Source organism: Mytilus edulis, chromosome 7 (assembly GCF_963676685.1).
Source record: "Mytilus edulis chromosome 7, xbMytEdul2.2, whole genome shotgun sequence".
Lineage (NCBI taxonomy): Eukaryota > Metazoa > Mollusca > Bivalvia > Mytilida > Mytilidae > Mytilus > Mytilus edulis.
Window position 1 is genome coordinate 85,642,113 of NC_092350.1, and position 16,006 is coordinate 85,658,118.

Here is a 16,006-nt window from a genome sequence, read left to right on the forward strand (position 1 = left end):
GAGTGGTAAATGAATGTTGTATGATCAGGTGTCACATGTCATGTTCAGTACAGGAGTGGTAAATGAATGTTGTATGATCAGGTGTTACATGTAATGTTCAGTACAGGAGTGGTAAATGAATGTTGTATGATCAGGTATCACATGTCATGTTCAGTACAGAAGTGGTAATTGAATGTTGTATGATCAGATGTCACATGTAATGTACACTACAGGAGTGGTAAATGAATGCTGTGTGATCAGGTGTCACATGTCATGTTCAGTACAGGAGTGGTAAATGAATGTTGTAAGATCAGGTGTCACATGTCATGTTTACTACAGAAGTGGTCAATGAAAGATGTATGATCAGGTGTCACATGTCATGTTCAGTACAGGAGTGGTAAATGAATGATGTATAATCAGGTGTCACATGTCATATTCACTACAGGAGTGGTAAATGAATGTTGTAAGATCAGGTGTCACATGTCATGTTCACTACATAAGTGGTCAATGAAAGATGTATGATCAGGTGTCACATGTCATGTTCACTACAGGAGTGGTAAATGAATGTTGTATGATCAGGTGTCACATGTCATGTTTAATACAGAATTGGTAAATGATTGTTGTATGATGATGTGTCATGTCTTGTGTCATGATGATGCAAGATTTATGTAAAACCAAAGGAATTTTTTGATAGAATACCATTAAAGTGTATGTTAAGTGTCATAAAGTATAATAAAATAAATCACAATATTTCAGTTGTATGCAGTTAAGAAGTATCAGACAGCAACCCTTTGACATCCAAACTGGAGTGGTATTCATCAGTGTAATGAAGTAAATCACAATATTTCAGTTGTATGCAGTTAAGAAGTATCAGACAGCAACCCTTTGACATACAAACTGGAGTGGTATTCATCAGTGTAATGAAGTATTTCAAGTTAGTTTGTTTGTAGCTGTTATTTGTCTTTTCGTCTGGCCATGGCATTCTCTTTCTACTTTGTGTACTTAATGTGTTTTTTCGCTGTTTTACTTGGGTATAGGTGTTGAATATAGGAGTTGTATACATTAATGTTGCGTACTGATGTTTCTCACTGTTTGTGTTGAATACAGGAGTTGACTATATTGGTGTTGTAAGTTGTAAATAATGTTTTGCACTGTTTTTGTGGAATACAAGAGTTCTATATACATTTGGGATGTGTAATCATGTTTCTTAATATTTTGAAGACTATTTGCAATAATCAGAAATTAACATTGAATCACTGAACACTAACTGATTCATATTATGTGTACTATATATAATAAATACATTTTACTTCACTTACCCTATCATTAGTTCTACATTCCAAAATAGCTCTGTTTACACATGATTCTACCTCTTTTATATTCCCCTCCTCTGCAGCTGTAAGAAGTTTCTGTAAGTAAAACAAAGTTTTAACATTTTCCTCTAGAACATACAAATGTATCATAAATATAATAATTGAATTTAATAGGCTACATGTTTACAGTTTCCATAGCTTATATCAAATACAGTGATTACCAAACCGAAGTAAGATTGTTGTCTATAATTTTTTTTAGAAAAGACTTTATAGATAACTGTAGTATGTATCAGTTTTTGCTGCGGTTTGTATTGTTCGATCTTTAGTTTTTTAAGTAATACTTTGAAGATTGTTGTTTGAATTGTTTTTGTTCTTCATTTTTTGCCATGGCGTTGTCAGTTTCTCTTCAATTAACATTGTAAAAGAGTTGTGAATATCCTGTGATATCTTACATCTCTTTTTTTGTTCCCTGGAATTTTGTATATTGAAATTCTTCTCACTGTAATGATATTGATTTTTTCCTATTCTCCTTCTTACAAAACTACACACCTGTATCTTTCTGTACAGTTTATTGACAACATAGGTCACATGACATAGGTCACATGACACTGACTGACTATGAGAATACTACACGCCTGTATCTTTCTATACAGTTTATTGACAACATAGGTCACATGACACTGACTGACTATGAGAATACTACACGCCTGTATCTTTCTGTACAGTTTATTGACAACATAGGTCACATGACACTGACTGACTATGAGAATACTACACGCCTGTATCTTTCTATACAGTTTATTGACAACATAGGTCACATGACACTGACTGACTATGAGAATACTACACGCCTGTATCTTTCTGTACAGTTTATTGACAACATAGGTCTGACTATGAGAATACTACATGCCTGTATCTTTTTGTACAGTGTATTCACAATATAGGTCATATGACTTTTAAGAAGAAAAACTTACCTCATCCCAACTTGCCATTATATCCTGTAAAAGAAAAAGAAAACATTGTATCAAATTTGTACTCAGTTGTTATTTGATGAGGAATAATGAAACTGTAATTATGATGTCATATTTAGATTGTCCCAATATGTTTAATTATTGAAATTGATCAAATCTGTATTTTCTCTAAACTATGATTAACATCCAAATTTGTGTTATGTAACATACCACCATAAAAAAATTGTATTATATAATTTTACAACAAAATCACTCTTATTTTAAATAGATGCTGTACTTTCAGATTTTGCCTAAATTTTAGTGTCACGTTAAAACAATCAAGAGCCATAACTCCTGAGTAGTATAACATTTTATAAGTGAAAATTGGCACTTTCATAATTGAATGCAAGTTATTACACAGAAATGTCATTAACAGTTATTTTTCAATCAATTAAGGACAATAACCCTTAATCATTGTTAATCAGAAACATGTTAAAGTCTTTGTAGCAACCATTTGTCTAAATTAGTTCTGTCACTTTTGTCTGGTGGAGAGTTGTCTCATTCGCAATCATACCGCATCTCAGTATTTTTATATTGTTAAAACATCTTCAATTTCAGCATAAATCATTAAAAAAAACAACTTAAAGTAAAGTATTAAAGCCCCTGTCTTAAGCTAATTATCAATTTTATTAAATACCCAAAGTGAAATCTGTTGGTCCAAGTTCTGCAACTGTCAACAAAGGATTACACGTGGGCCTTCGTTAAACTCTAATTTCAACTTCAGTATGTTATGTTAAGTCTGTCTTCATGGACTTTATGCCACTTTATATTACATACCCCTTCTGCCAACAGTCAATTAACATGATAAGAAACTGCAAATAAAGTTTTATAAAAAATGTTAAATAAATACACAGATGAAAACCTGTAAACAAGGCCTAAAATAAAATTTCATTTGTTTGGCATTGCCGCCCGACCCACTAAAAAACTTGCCGCCCAAATAATTTTATTTGCGTTTCAGAATCATTTATTTTTTTATTTAAAAAAAATCGAAATTGTGCCGGAATTTGATCGTATCCGCCGAGTTTGTTCCTGGCTTTACTTATTTCAAATCACAATCTTAAAAGCGCTTGCCTTACACTGTATTCATGTGTGTTGGGAGCAAACATTTTTAAAAATGACATGGGATAGAAAAAGTCTGCCAAAAGTAATGGAACGGGGACCCAATTATTTGCCCCATTGGAACGCATTGAAAATCATAGTAAATACATAGGGTCCTGTTCAATAAATAATTTTGATAGCCACCTTGGGACTTCTGGTTCATGTTAGGCATTCATTTTGCAGTGTCTAAGTACAATCTCAGTACCTCATGACCGTCATTCCGTTGCAAAAATTTGTTTTTATTGACAACAGGGTCAGTCTGTCTACTTCCAGGGAAGAATAAAGGCTAGAATTTAGGCAATTTACTCTATGTACTGACGCCAGATTACATTGAAATCAATCAAAATTTTTACAGAAATTTAAACTAGAAAGCAGACCCTTTAAAATAAATCTACAGTCAGTTACAGAACTAGTGAAATAATAACACTACACAATTTATAACAAAAGTTATATATTTTTTTTAAGAACTACATTCGTGGGTACCGGACTGGTTGCCCTAACTGGGATCCTATTCCTAATGTCAAAGAGGCCGGCAGGGGAAAGCATCTCCCTATGCTGCAATGCATTGGTTAAGGGAGATGGATTTTATCAAAAATAAAATTTTAAGCTATTCTTTGAAAGAAACGTTCTGAGAGACCTTGTAGAGGACTCAAATTTTATCTTTTGTAAAGCAGAAACAGATGATTTCTGCTTGGCTTTGTCGCTTCATGAGATAGAAGTTTTTCACCAGGACATCACAGAACAAATATGTGTGGCTCTTACATGTTTTGAACTTATTAAATATTTGAAATTTATCATTGACACATTTTCCCTTGAACCAGAGAACAAAGTATCTACTATTGTCAGAACCACAATCATGCAGCATTCAAGATAATTATGGCTGTAAGCACCAAAGCTTAAAGACCAAAATGGTCCCAGATTTACAGGTTTATAGTAGTTTTGTACCAGTAGATGCTAGCCTGGTACAAAACATACATATTTTAAAGACTAGCATCTTGTGTCTATTGAAGAACTTCCCCCTTTTCTTGCCTTTCTCAACATGAATAAGATAATTCTTAAAACATAAAAGATACTGACAGAAACATATTTATAAATGTATCTAGTGTACTAGTGATGAATAAAATCCCCTCCTTTTCCACAATTCTAAGGGCTCATTAATTTATCTGTATTCATGTAATGCATGTCCAGATTTCTGTTAATCAAACAAGCATTACAACCCATAATTTAATTATCTGCAAAAATTGTCTGTCATGCTGCATATTTCCATTTTGAATTTATCATACGTTTTAAACCTAGCCCTGAAAAACCTTGCACTTGGATAATATTAGTATAAACACCATGTCTATTTGTGCCAACCTTCCAAATATTTAATATTTTGCTATCCTAATTTGGTTCAGATCCTTTATCCTCAAAACTTATCAGGGGCAGTATGCTTGTTTGTATGGTAGTTCGTCACACCTTACATGTATGATTACTAGCCTCTAGGTATTGGTTTGGTTCAGATCCTTCATCCTCAAAACTTATCAGGGACAGTATGCTTGTTTGTATGGTAGTTCGTCACACCTTACATGTATGATTACTAGCCTCTATATAGGTATTGGTTTGGTTCAGATCCTTCATCCTCAAAACTTATCAGGGACAGTATGCTTGTTTGTATGGTAGTTCGTTACACCTTACATGTATGATTACTAGCCTCTAGGTATTGGTTTGGTTCAGATCCTTTATCCTCAAAACTTATCAGGGACAGTATGCTTGTTTGTATGGTAGTTCGTCACACCTTACATGTATGATTACTAGCCTCTAGGTATTGGTTTGGTTCAGATCCTTTATCCTCAAAACTTATCAGGGACAGTATGCTTGTTTGTATGGTAGTTCGTCACACCTTACATGTATGATTACTAGCCTCTAGGTATTGGTTTGGTTCAGATCCTTTATCCTCAAAACTTATCAGGGACAGTATGCTTGTTTGTATGGTAGTTCGTTACACCTTACATGTATGATTACTAGCCTCTAGGTATTGGTTTGGTTCAGATCCTTTATCCTCAAAACTTATCAGGGGCAGTATGCTTGTTTGTATGGTAGTTCGTCACACCTTACATGTATGATTACTAGCCTCTAGGTATTGGTTTGGTTCAGATCCTTTATCCTCAAAACTTATCAGGGACAGTATGCTTGTTTGTATGGTAGTTCGTTACACCTTACATGTATGATAACTAGCCTCTAGGTATTGGTTTGGTTCAGATGCTTTATCCTCAAAACTTATCAGGGGCAGTATGTTTGTTTGTATGGTAGTTCGTCACACCTTATGATTACTAGCCTCTAGGTATTGGTTTGGTTCTGATCCTTTATCCTCAAAACTTATCAGGGGCAGTATGTTTGTTTGTATGGTAGTTCGTCACACCTTACATGTATGATTACTAGCCTCTAGGTATTGGTTTCAGCCCTAGTTGGGCAGTTACAAAATTAAGGTTTGATTTTCATGTCATATGTGATAAGGTTAGTTTCCTCCCGCAGGTTGGCGTTTTCCTTCAAGTACTACGGTTTAGTACGCCACTAAAACTGACTGCCATGAAATTACCCATATTGTGTAGAAAGTGATGTTTATAAAACCAAAGCAAACAATCAAAGTTTTAAATCTTTGTCCATTTATACAAGGAGCCGTAGTGGTTGAGCCATTTAACTTGTGGTAATTTTACCAAACTGTGACCACAACTTCAAATGTGACATCAGGCCTCTGTTCAATGGGCAGTCCCACAATAAAAGTTCAATTTTCACGTCATACATTTTATATGGTTAATTTGTCAGTTTCCTGCCTCAGTTCTGTGTTTTTTTCTGGGTACTTTGGTTAACTCTGCCAATAAAACTGACTGTCTTACATGAAATTATCCATATGATGTAGAATGTGACATTGACGGTTGACCCCTTTCAAAGAAACCACCAGCATGTACACACAACAATGCTGCAATGCTTTAGACAACATTGATCTAGAGACTTCATGATTTACATGATTGTATAAAGCTTTTAAATGTAAAAAAAATAAAAAAATCCCTACCTACCTACCCACCTGCTGATAGTGTGGGTCGGCAATGCCAAACAAACAATTTTTTTAAGGGTGGCCCTATCATTTATAGGTAATGTTTTTTCATATCAAGGAATTATTTAAAATGAAATTGATATTGGGTTCCTTCCTATTTTATACTAGACTGATAAATATATATTTTACTCAAAATTTCATGCAAACGAGATCGGAAAAAGGAAGTACATTATAGAATTCTGCGGAGATGCGGGAATTCAAAACATGACATAATTATGATCTTAACCTGCTAAGGCTTAGTCCAAGATTACTCTGAAGTACAGACAACAGTCGCGGATCTTAGACATTTTCATAAGTGGGGGCCCACTGACTGCCTAAGAGGGGGCCCGCTTCGGTCATGCCTCAGTGATTCCCTATATAATCAACAACAAAAATTCCAGAAAAGGGGGGCCCCCTAAATTCGCCTCTGGACAAGCTGGGGCTACGGAACCCGGCTTGTGGCCCCGTCTTGCAAAACTGCCAGTGGACATTGTAATCCTCGACTATGCCAGACAAGCTTGGGTGTTTCTTGGACACCCTGCTGTTTTTATCGCAAAGATCTCTGACTTTGAAATACTGTCAAACTGAAAATCGTTATGCTTCCTGAACAGGGAGATCAGCAGTAACTGTGTAAATAAGTTAACTGTCAAAATATGTTTAATATTTTTAATTAACACCATAATTTGTGTATTTTAAAAATGTTTGACAAAATAATTTGTGTTTCTTCCCCCGATTCTATCACCATTCACAAATCCTTAAGGCCAAAAAAACTTATTTAATTTAACAAACAATAGTTAATTTCAGCCCCAAAGATTGTTTTTATTTGAATTTGTGATACAGATTATATTATTTCTTAAGTCCCAATACCAGGAATCATTAAGGACTTTATTTCGGTTGATTCATTCAGGAAGAAAGTGTAAAGTTTCTGAAAGTAGGATGAATGTTGAAGGAAAAGTCCTGACATATCCTGGTCTATATTATATTTATTTTTGAAAGCCTGGAGATATCCTGAGAATTCCTCTAGTTTAAAGCTGCTTGATTTGAAAGTCCTGACATATCCTGTATATCAACTTTTTCCCTAAAAAAAGGGGCTAAATGCTTTACAGGATATTTTCAGGATTTATTTCTGCAAGGGTTTTTGGCCCCTAATTCCTAAACTGTTGGACCAAAACTCCCAAAATCAATTCCAACCTTCCTTTTATGAATATGGTCATAAACCTTGTGTTAAAATTTCATTGATTTCTATTTACTTATACTAAAGTTATAGTGCGAAAACCAAATGTCTTCGGACGACGACGACGTCAACGTGATACCAATATACGACCAAAAATTTTTCAATTTGTGGTCGTATAAAAATTGAATCGTAATTTTCTGTCTATATGCACATCTTTTTAGTATGTCCTCATTATCTACAAAGTTCATGAATTTCTGTTGTGTGGTTTTAGAGGAGTTGCAATGACATGAACAGGACTGACGGACGCACAGATGAACAGAGAGACCGACGGATAACAGTGTACCATAATACGTCCCGTAAACGGGCTTAAAAAAATGTAAGCAGTCAGAGCTCAGACACAAACAAGTCTATTTCTGTTTTTGACTTAAAGAAGTCAAAACATGTATTCTTTATAAAAATATAATTACATTAGATGTATGTTTCATTACAGTACGTTATTCTGATTGGCTAACTGCACATCATGTGTTATTCCTTTTAAGCAGTTGTATCACTCAATAAAACTTCTCATTCATGATGACATGAGGTCCCACAATAAAGTGCACAGGTAAATAAAATAAAAACTTGATAAAAGGCGTGTTTTCATGATCCTATCATCCTATAGGTAAAAATGTAATTATAAGTATTGAATGCTTTTTTTTGTAACTTTATAGGGTTGTAAAAGCGTTGACCGTGCTTCATACAAAATGTACTTCGGTCAACGCTTTTACACCCCAATAAATTTACAAAAAAGAGCATTCAATTCTTAAGTGTTTTCAATTTTAGACTTATCTGAGTCACAAAATGACAGACTTGTTTAGGTCTATTTATGTTGATCAAAAAACTTAACTTGACTTGGTGGCCAAACTACACCACCTTTGACAGTAAAAACCTGTCTGAGAGTTCACAAGGACTTGATCTATCTATCTATATTTAATTATCTAATTGAACATCCTTACTAAACACAGATGTTTTACCTCATTCAGTGTGGATCCAGGTGGTTGCATTGTAAGGTTACTTAACATGATCCCCGATTTTTCACTCTCATTCATATTTGTCTTTAGAAGACAAGGCATTGGCTTTCAATGTTGTCATTATTTGATTTAGATGCATGACCTTTTTATAAGTATGCGTGGGTCTTGAAGTTGACCAATTTTGGTAACTTATCGACTTGTAGGAGTTGATATTTGCAACTTTTTGATTCTGGTCAATCATTTCTTGCTTAACAATATTTGACTTATTTAAGTCGTAATTTGTCTTGCATTAAAGGGAGACAAATCCTTAAACTTACAAATTTAGACATCTATAAGTCAAAAGCAGATTCAGACTTATTTATGTCTGAGCTCTGACTGGTAAGTGGGACAAAAGAGGGAAGGGATTTTGATTGCCACTGGAAAAAAGGGTATATGATTGATGGGAATAGACATGTACATTAAGCCTTCCAAGAGTAATGAGTTGTTGCCATGGTTCTTTTATGCACAGCCTTTATAAACATACTGTATGTTCAGGATTTCAGGATAATAATATTTCAATATAGAACTTTTATTCTTTTCCAGAAATAAACAAGAGTGCACACGCTGAAATGTGTCGCCTTCTATACTGATCATTGATATTATGTTGATAGTCCTAAGTATAAAGCTAAGCTTTATAACAACTGTCACATAAAATTAACATTAACCAAGATAACTAAACATAGACCAATGAACCTTGAAAATGAGGTCAAGGTCAGATGAACCATGCCAGGCAGACATATACAGCTAACAATGCTTCTATACAACATATATAGTTGACTGATTACTTATAGTTTAAGAAAAATAGACCAAAACACAAAACCTTAACACTGTGCAAAGAACCGTGAAAATGAGGTCACGGTCAAATAAAACCTGTGCGATTGACATAAGATCATAAAATATTTCCATACACCAAATATAGTAGACCTATGGCATATAGTATTAGATAAATAGACCAAAACTCAAAAACTTAACCTTGACCACTGAACCATGAAAATGAGGTCTAGGTCACATGACATCTGCCCGCTAGACATGTACACCTTACAATTGTTCCATACAACAAATATAGTAGACCTATTGCATAAAGTATGAGCGAACAGACCAAAACACAAAAAATTAACATTGACCACTGAACCATGAAAATGAGGTCTAGGTCACATGACATCTGCCCGCTAGACATGTACACCTTACAATTGTTCCATACAACAAATATAGTAGACATATTGCATATGGTATGAGAAAAACAGACCAAAACACAAAAATTGAACTACATGTATAACCACTGAACCATGAAAATGAGGTCAAGGTCAGATGACACCTGCCAGTTGGACATGTACACCTTACAGTCCTTCCATACACTGAATATACTAGCCCTATTGCTTATAGTACTTGAGATATGGACTTGACCACCAAAACTTAACCTTGTTCACTGATCCATGAAATGAGGTCGAGGTCAAAATAAGAAAAAAAGAAACTACATGATCATGATGATTGCCATTTATAATTCTATTTTCCTGTTCTTTTCGTTTTTAAACTTGACAACATGGCATCAAAATACAGTACTTCTTATAACCCACATGTGATAAGATTTTTTTCACCTTCAAAGACAGAAACCATGGTTACAGTTAACATGGTTAATAAATTCTGGGATAGCCTATAAAATAAGATTTTTTTTTAACTGGCCAAGCAGGCTAACACTTTTCTAAATTCACTTGCCCTTTCTGATATTTACTTTTCCTTCAAAATTAAGAAAGAATTACCTCATAGATCTGTAGTAATGTGTTTAGTTAGCCTTTGTTAATCTTTATATGTTTTGGAGTTTAGTGTGACGTCCATTTTCACTGTCTAATACACAATTTTATTTCGGGGCCAGCTGATCAATGACCACCTAAAGGGTGTGGGATTTTCTCACTGCGTTGAAGACCCATTGCTGGCCTTCGTCTGTTGTCTGCTCTTTGGTCGGGTTGTTGTCTCTTTGACATATTCTCCATTTCCATTCTCAATTTTATTATATTATACAAATATCCAATGTCAATTTATTTCTAGTGAGGAAGAAAGTGAATGTAATATTTTATTAGTTTTTTTCATGAACATTTGTTAACTCTTCCAATTAGTTTCTGTAAAAAAAATTATTACCTTTTTCTTTTTTCATGTTTTTCTTTTTCATAATTTTCAATTCAAAAGTTTTTATTTGATTGTCACCTATGGCGATTCCAGGCGATTTTATTTTTAATTTATTTTTTGTATTTGATTGGTAAACCCAGAATTAGCTGATTAGCCTTGTCCACTTCCGGAATCTGGTCCAGTATTGATTTTGTCTACATTTTCAGTTTATAGCCGCCATTTGTCGAAGTTGTCATGGTTGTATTTTGTCAGTTGGATATGTTTTTCACTCGGTTTTACACATTGCTTGTTTGCGATTTTCGGCATAAAGCTAGCAGTTAAGCAAAAAGTACATCGCTGTCATGAATAATATAGATGAAAACGCAATTTGAAAAATTTTCAATCCAGCCGGCAGATGTCCCTAAAAATCTCGTTTGGGAATTCCTGCTGAAATTGGGAAAAATGAAGGGGTTTTGCCATACATGTAGGGAATCGGTCCGAATACCTGACCCTGTGGAATGCTAGAAAAATCCATGTAAACTGATATTAAATACTTGTCTCCAGTCTAAAGCCCTACAGGTAGTTCACATGTACACAGTAGCACATCCTTGTAAACTGATGTTAATAAAAATGTGTCCCCTGTTCACGAATGCCCTACTCGCACTGTAATTTTCTATGATCAGTGGAGCATGAAATTGGGGTAAACACTCTAATTTGGCATTAAAATTAGAAAGATCATGTCAGAAGGAACATGTGTACTAAGTTTCAAGTTGATTGGACTTCAACTTCATCAAAACCTACCTTGACCAAAAACTTTAACCTGAATTGGGACAACAGACGGACAAACGAACGGACCGACGAACGGACAAACGGACGAACAGACATACAGACCAGAAAACATAATGCCCCTCTACTATTATAGGTGGGGCATAACAACTTATCTCAAGTCTAAAGCCCTACAGGGAGTTCATATGCACACGTTAGCACATCCTTGTAAATAGATGTTAAATATAAAAAAGAAGATGTGGTATGATTGCCAATGAGACAACTATCCACAAAAGACCAAAATGACACAGACATTAACAACTATAGGTCACCGTACGGCCTTCAACAATGAGCAAAGCCTATACCGCATAGTAAGCCAGGGATTATTCCACTATATAGTTTAGGGCCGCTGAGCGGCCCTTAAATCGGCCAGCAGCCCCAAAAAAATGTACATGAAAATGAATTCCCAATTCAGGAAAATAAAATAAAAATCCATATTTCCGGAAAAGTTTCTGTCACTGATTAAGGCAACTATAATTTTCCATAGTTTGTTGTCAAAACGTTAAAATCCAGATAAGAATGCTGTTTATGATCGCATTAAATTAAAAACGATTTAATTATGTCAACATGTGGCAAACAATTTTAACAGCCGAATTCAATTGATTTTAAAATATGTTATTGGAGTATTCGATCTTGTAAAAGCCGATCGCCCAGGAGGTTTATAAAAATGGGTGTCAAAGCAGACCTCGGCAGAGAGCAAATTCAAATTTTGATATAACATTGATGGATAAATTTTAATGGGCGCCGATCTAGTAAAAGCAAATGTTATATTTTTGTATTAAATGTTTTAATCTTCCTAGTTATCGAATTTGAAGTCTCTATCCTGTCAATAATAAAACATTTTTTTCTGTTTCATATCGGTCAGGACATTAGTAGTTTCAAAGTCAAGTTGGTCAGGTCAAATTTTCTAACTCTTATAAATATTTTTTAATTTTTTTTTTAATTTTATTTATTAAATATAAGTTCTCATCTTGCTTCATTCCAAATTTCAAGTAAATCCTTCTAATAATAAACATGATAAAAAAAGTATTTAGCATTTTCATTTCTGTCAGGACACTGTCAGGACATTGTCAGGACATTAGTGTAACCCTCATTATGGAACTATTTCAAAAGTTTTGAAGATGATCCAAATGATTTTAAAGAACACTGGTTCAATGCTTTAAATATCTTATCAATTAAGTATATAAACTTTTGTAATCTGAATTCGACAATTGACCAGTTCAGTTTGAAATCCATTTGAATCAAGGTAAATTTGTGGAGATGACCTGCTGTTGAAAAAATACCCGATGAATGATTTTTTTCAGTGGTTTATGTTAGCTGGAATATATGTTTTTGTAATAGGCCTATGTAACTATAGCTAAGACTGGTGCATCATGTTCAATGATATTCATGTAATAACAGTAGCCCATCCAGAATTATTCAAAATGTTACAACTTACATGAACATCAGTGTACAGGTTAAACTTAATAATATACATTTTCTGTTTTTACAGGAAAATAATGTTAATTCGACCGTCTTAGATGTTATGCTTAAAAAATTCCCAATTAGAATAAAAATTCCCAATTTGATGTTCAAGGGACCCATTTGAAAACACCTGGAATCATCCCTGTAAGCCATAAAAGCGCCCGATAAGACAATGTAAAACAATTCAAACAAGAAAACTAACTGCCTTATTTATGTAAAAAAAAATGAACGAAAACAGGCGCGTAGCTACGTTTAGGTCAAAACGCCCGGGCGTACACTTGAATTTTGATGAAATGAATTATAATCTAAAAAGAATTATAAATAATTGGTAAAATACACATTAGCCTTTTACTTTTTTCTTCAATGAATTTCGAATAAGAGGGATGAAATTTTCTTTTCGACCAAGAATCATGTCAAATGAGCTGCTTCGGGTAGAAATCGACATTCAAACGTGTACATGTACGTGTATAAGATGATGACTAAGTTTGGAACATACAGTAATAGATGAACTTTGGTCTGTGTTGCAGGGTTCTTAAATCTTTTATGGCTAAAGGACAAGGTTCACTTATGGAACAATATGGCCTAAAATATCAACTTTATCATAAAACCCCAAAAAGGTTACAATTTGATTCCTAAATGGAACTATTTTAAAAGACCTAATGCTAAATAAATCAGTTCTTTTCATAAAAGTACATAATATTCTCCAAAGAAGGCCCATTTTTGGACATTTTGTCAAAATATGGTAAATTTGTTCAATTTTCAGACCTAAAAGCTTTCGGAAAACATTGGCCGCCACCTACGATCCAAAATGTTTTGAATCAAAAAGATTCGAATTTTGATGCAGAATTCATCAATATAAAGATTTTTTGGATTGTGGATGGAGGCCAAGGTTAATTATTCCAAAAATAATTAAAATTGTGGAAAAATTTGACCACAATTGACCAAAAATACAAATAATGTATATTTCAGGAGTCATAGCTTCATAAATTTAAAAGGAAGGTGCCAATAAAATATATTTTTATATTGATATTATTGTCATAAGTATTTCTATGCAAAATTTGTAATTTATTGGCCCGATTTTAAAAACGTCAAAAATTTAGGGCCAATTTTAACCCTTCGTGAACCTTCTCCTTTACAAAACAGGCAAACGTTAATATTCTAGATCAAGAAACTTCAAAGCATATTTAAAGACAATGTTTAATTATTTTATTTAAATCCTGTAAAGAACTGACATGACTGATAAATGGATAAACTTATTTGCGAGAAGCACTCCAAGACAGGACCCAGGGTTACACAGAACTCTTTACGAGTTTTGATATTGTAACGGCACATGTCTGAAAACTAATTTTTCCATGCTTACTTACGATTTTATTTTTCGATTGAATGCTTTACCCAACGGCTTCTTTAAAACTTATCTCAAAGTTATTGTTTTGTACGTTTTCTATAAAACCAATGACCTTAAATTCCAAAGTTACATTCAACATCAAAAATACACCATTAAATTCTAAGGTCTGTTACTATTGATGAGTTTTGAATGACAGGAATAATGGTATTTTATTCCTGAATAAATAGATAGCTTTCGGGGGCTTCGCCTCTTCGAACCCAATACCACCAGGTACTTTGACCTCAGACCCGCTAGGGCTCAATTTTAGGACCACAATGAACATGATGAAAAAAAAAAATTCAAGAAATCTGTAATTTTGATACTATATGCATTTATAAAAGTATAAACAGTCAAGGGTCTAACTTAAATAAGTTATCAGAGAAAAATAACATGCATCTGTTATTACAGACACTTTCATGAGTTGTCTACTCTTTTTTCCTTAATCTGTAATAACATATCATGCATATGTTTGTTATCAGTTAAATATATCATAAGTATTTTATCTTTAATGGGCACTTGGGAATTCTTAAAACTTTGCGCAGTAGCTTAATATATTACCTTGATATCTAATTTTCTAATTCCTATAATACATGTACAATTTTGATCACCCATGGTAAATCAATGAGACAAGGCCTTTAAGGGCAATCGAAGCTGTTATAACAAAGCTTAAGTTATTACAAGCATGTTACTTACTATATGAGAGTAAATGAAGCACCAGGAATCTTGCGCAGTGCCTCATTACAAGCTCTGATCATCATTTCTTACAATGAAATGAAATACATTGTTATGCAAGTCAGAGCAAAGCCTTTAAAGAGATATAAGAGAAGCAGTAATAACACCCTTTTGTTATTGCAGAAATACATTTTCTGTAATAACATAAGTGTACTATGCATGATTGGTAAACTATGAGCTGTTATATCTTTGCAAAGATTAGTATACATAAAGAAAATTATGATATCAATAGAACTTGAGAAAAATTTAACAAAATAAAGGTTGTATATTTTCCCTTTGAAACATGTAACATACATGTATATGTTATCACAGTTTTTTTATATTTAGCTCACAATAACAACATGTATGTTATTTTTCTCTAATAACTTATTGGCACTGGCTACGGTTACATGGAAATGTAACAATAATAAAAATATTATTGTTACATTGGAGACTAAATGCCGGAATGCATGGTTGGGTAAGGACCTGTTTAATAACGAATGTAACAATAATTATTAAGGCTACATTGCGTTATTGTTACATAAAAAAAAGCAATGTACGATGTACTAAATAATAAAAGTTGAGGACATTTATTACATACATTTATAACATACAATTTATTTACTGTAATTTTTTATTCACAATGACAATTTCTACAAATCCAGTAAGTTGTTTTTGAAGTCCGACACATTTTTGATGAACGAAATTACGTCCTCCATGGATACGTGTACATACAGAATTTCTTAGTTTTTAAGTTACAGTTAGCAAACTTTGCTTTTGATTATCAATTTGCGTCAAGTTATAAAGCTTTATGAAATGTATGTCT

At 33.6% G+C, this 16,006-nt stretch overlaps 1 long non-coding RNA gene across 2 annotated transcripts in view; it reads right to left on the reverse strand.

Annotated features, from left to right (window-relative positions):
• Window positions 1–1,298: 1,298 nt before the first annotated feature.
• Window positions 1,299–16,006, reverse strand: part of LOC139482707 (uncharacterized) — an 88,004-nt gene continuing 73,296 nt past the window's right edge. For both annotated transcript variants that reach the window (XR_011654923.1, XR_011654924.1), the window contains exons 2-4: window positions 2,940–3,114; window positions 2,267–2,290; window positions 1,299–1,388 (exon numbers count right to left, since the gene is read on the reverse strand). This is a non-coding gene — a long non-coding RNA (uncharacterized lncRNA). The remainder of the gene's footprint in view (window positions 1,389–2,266; window positions 2,291–2,939; window positions 3,115–16,006) is intronic.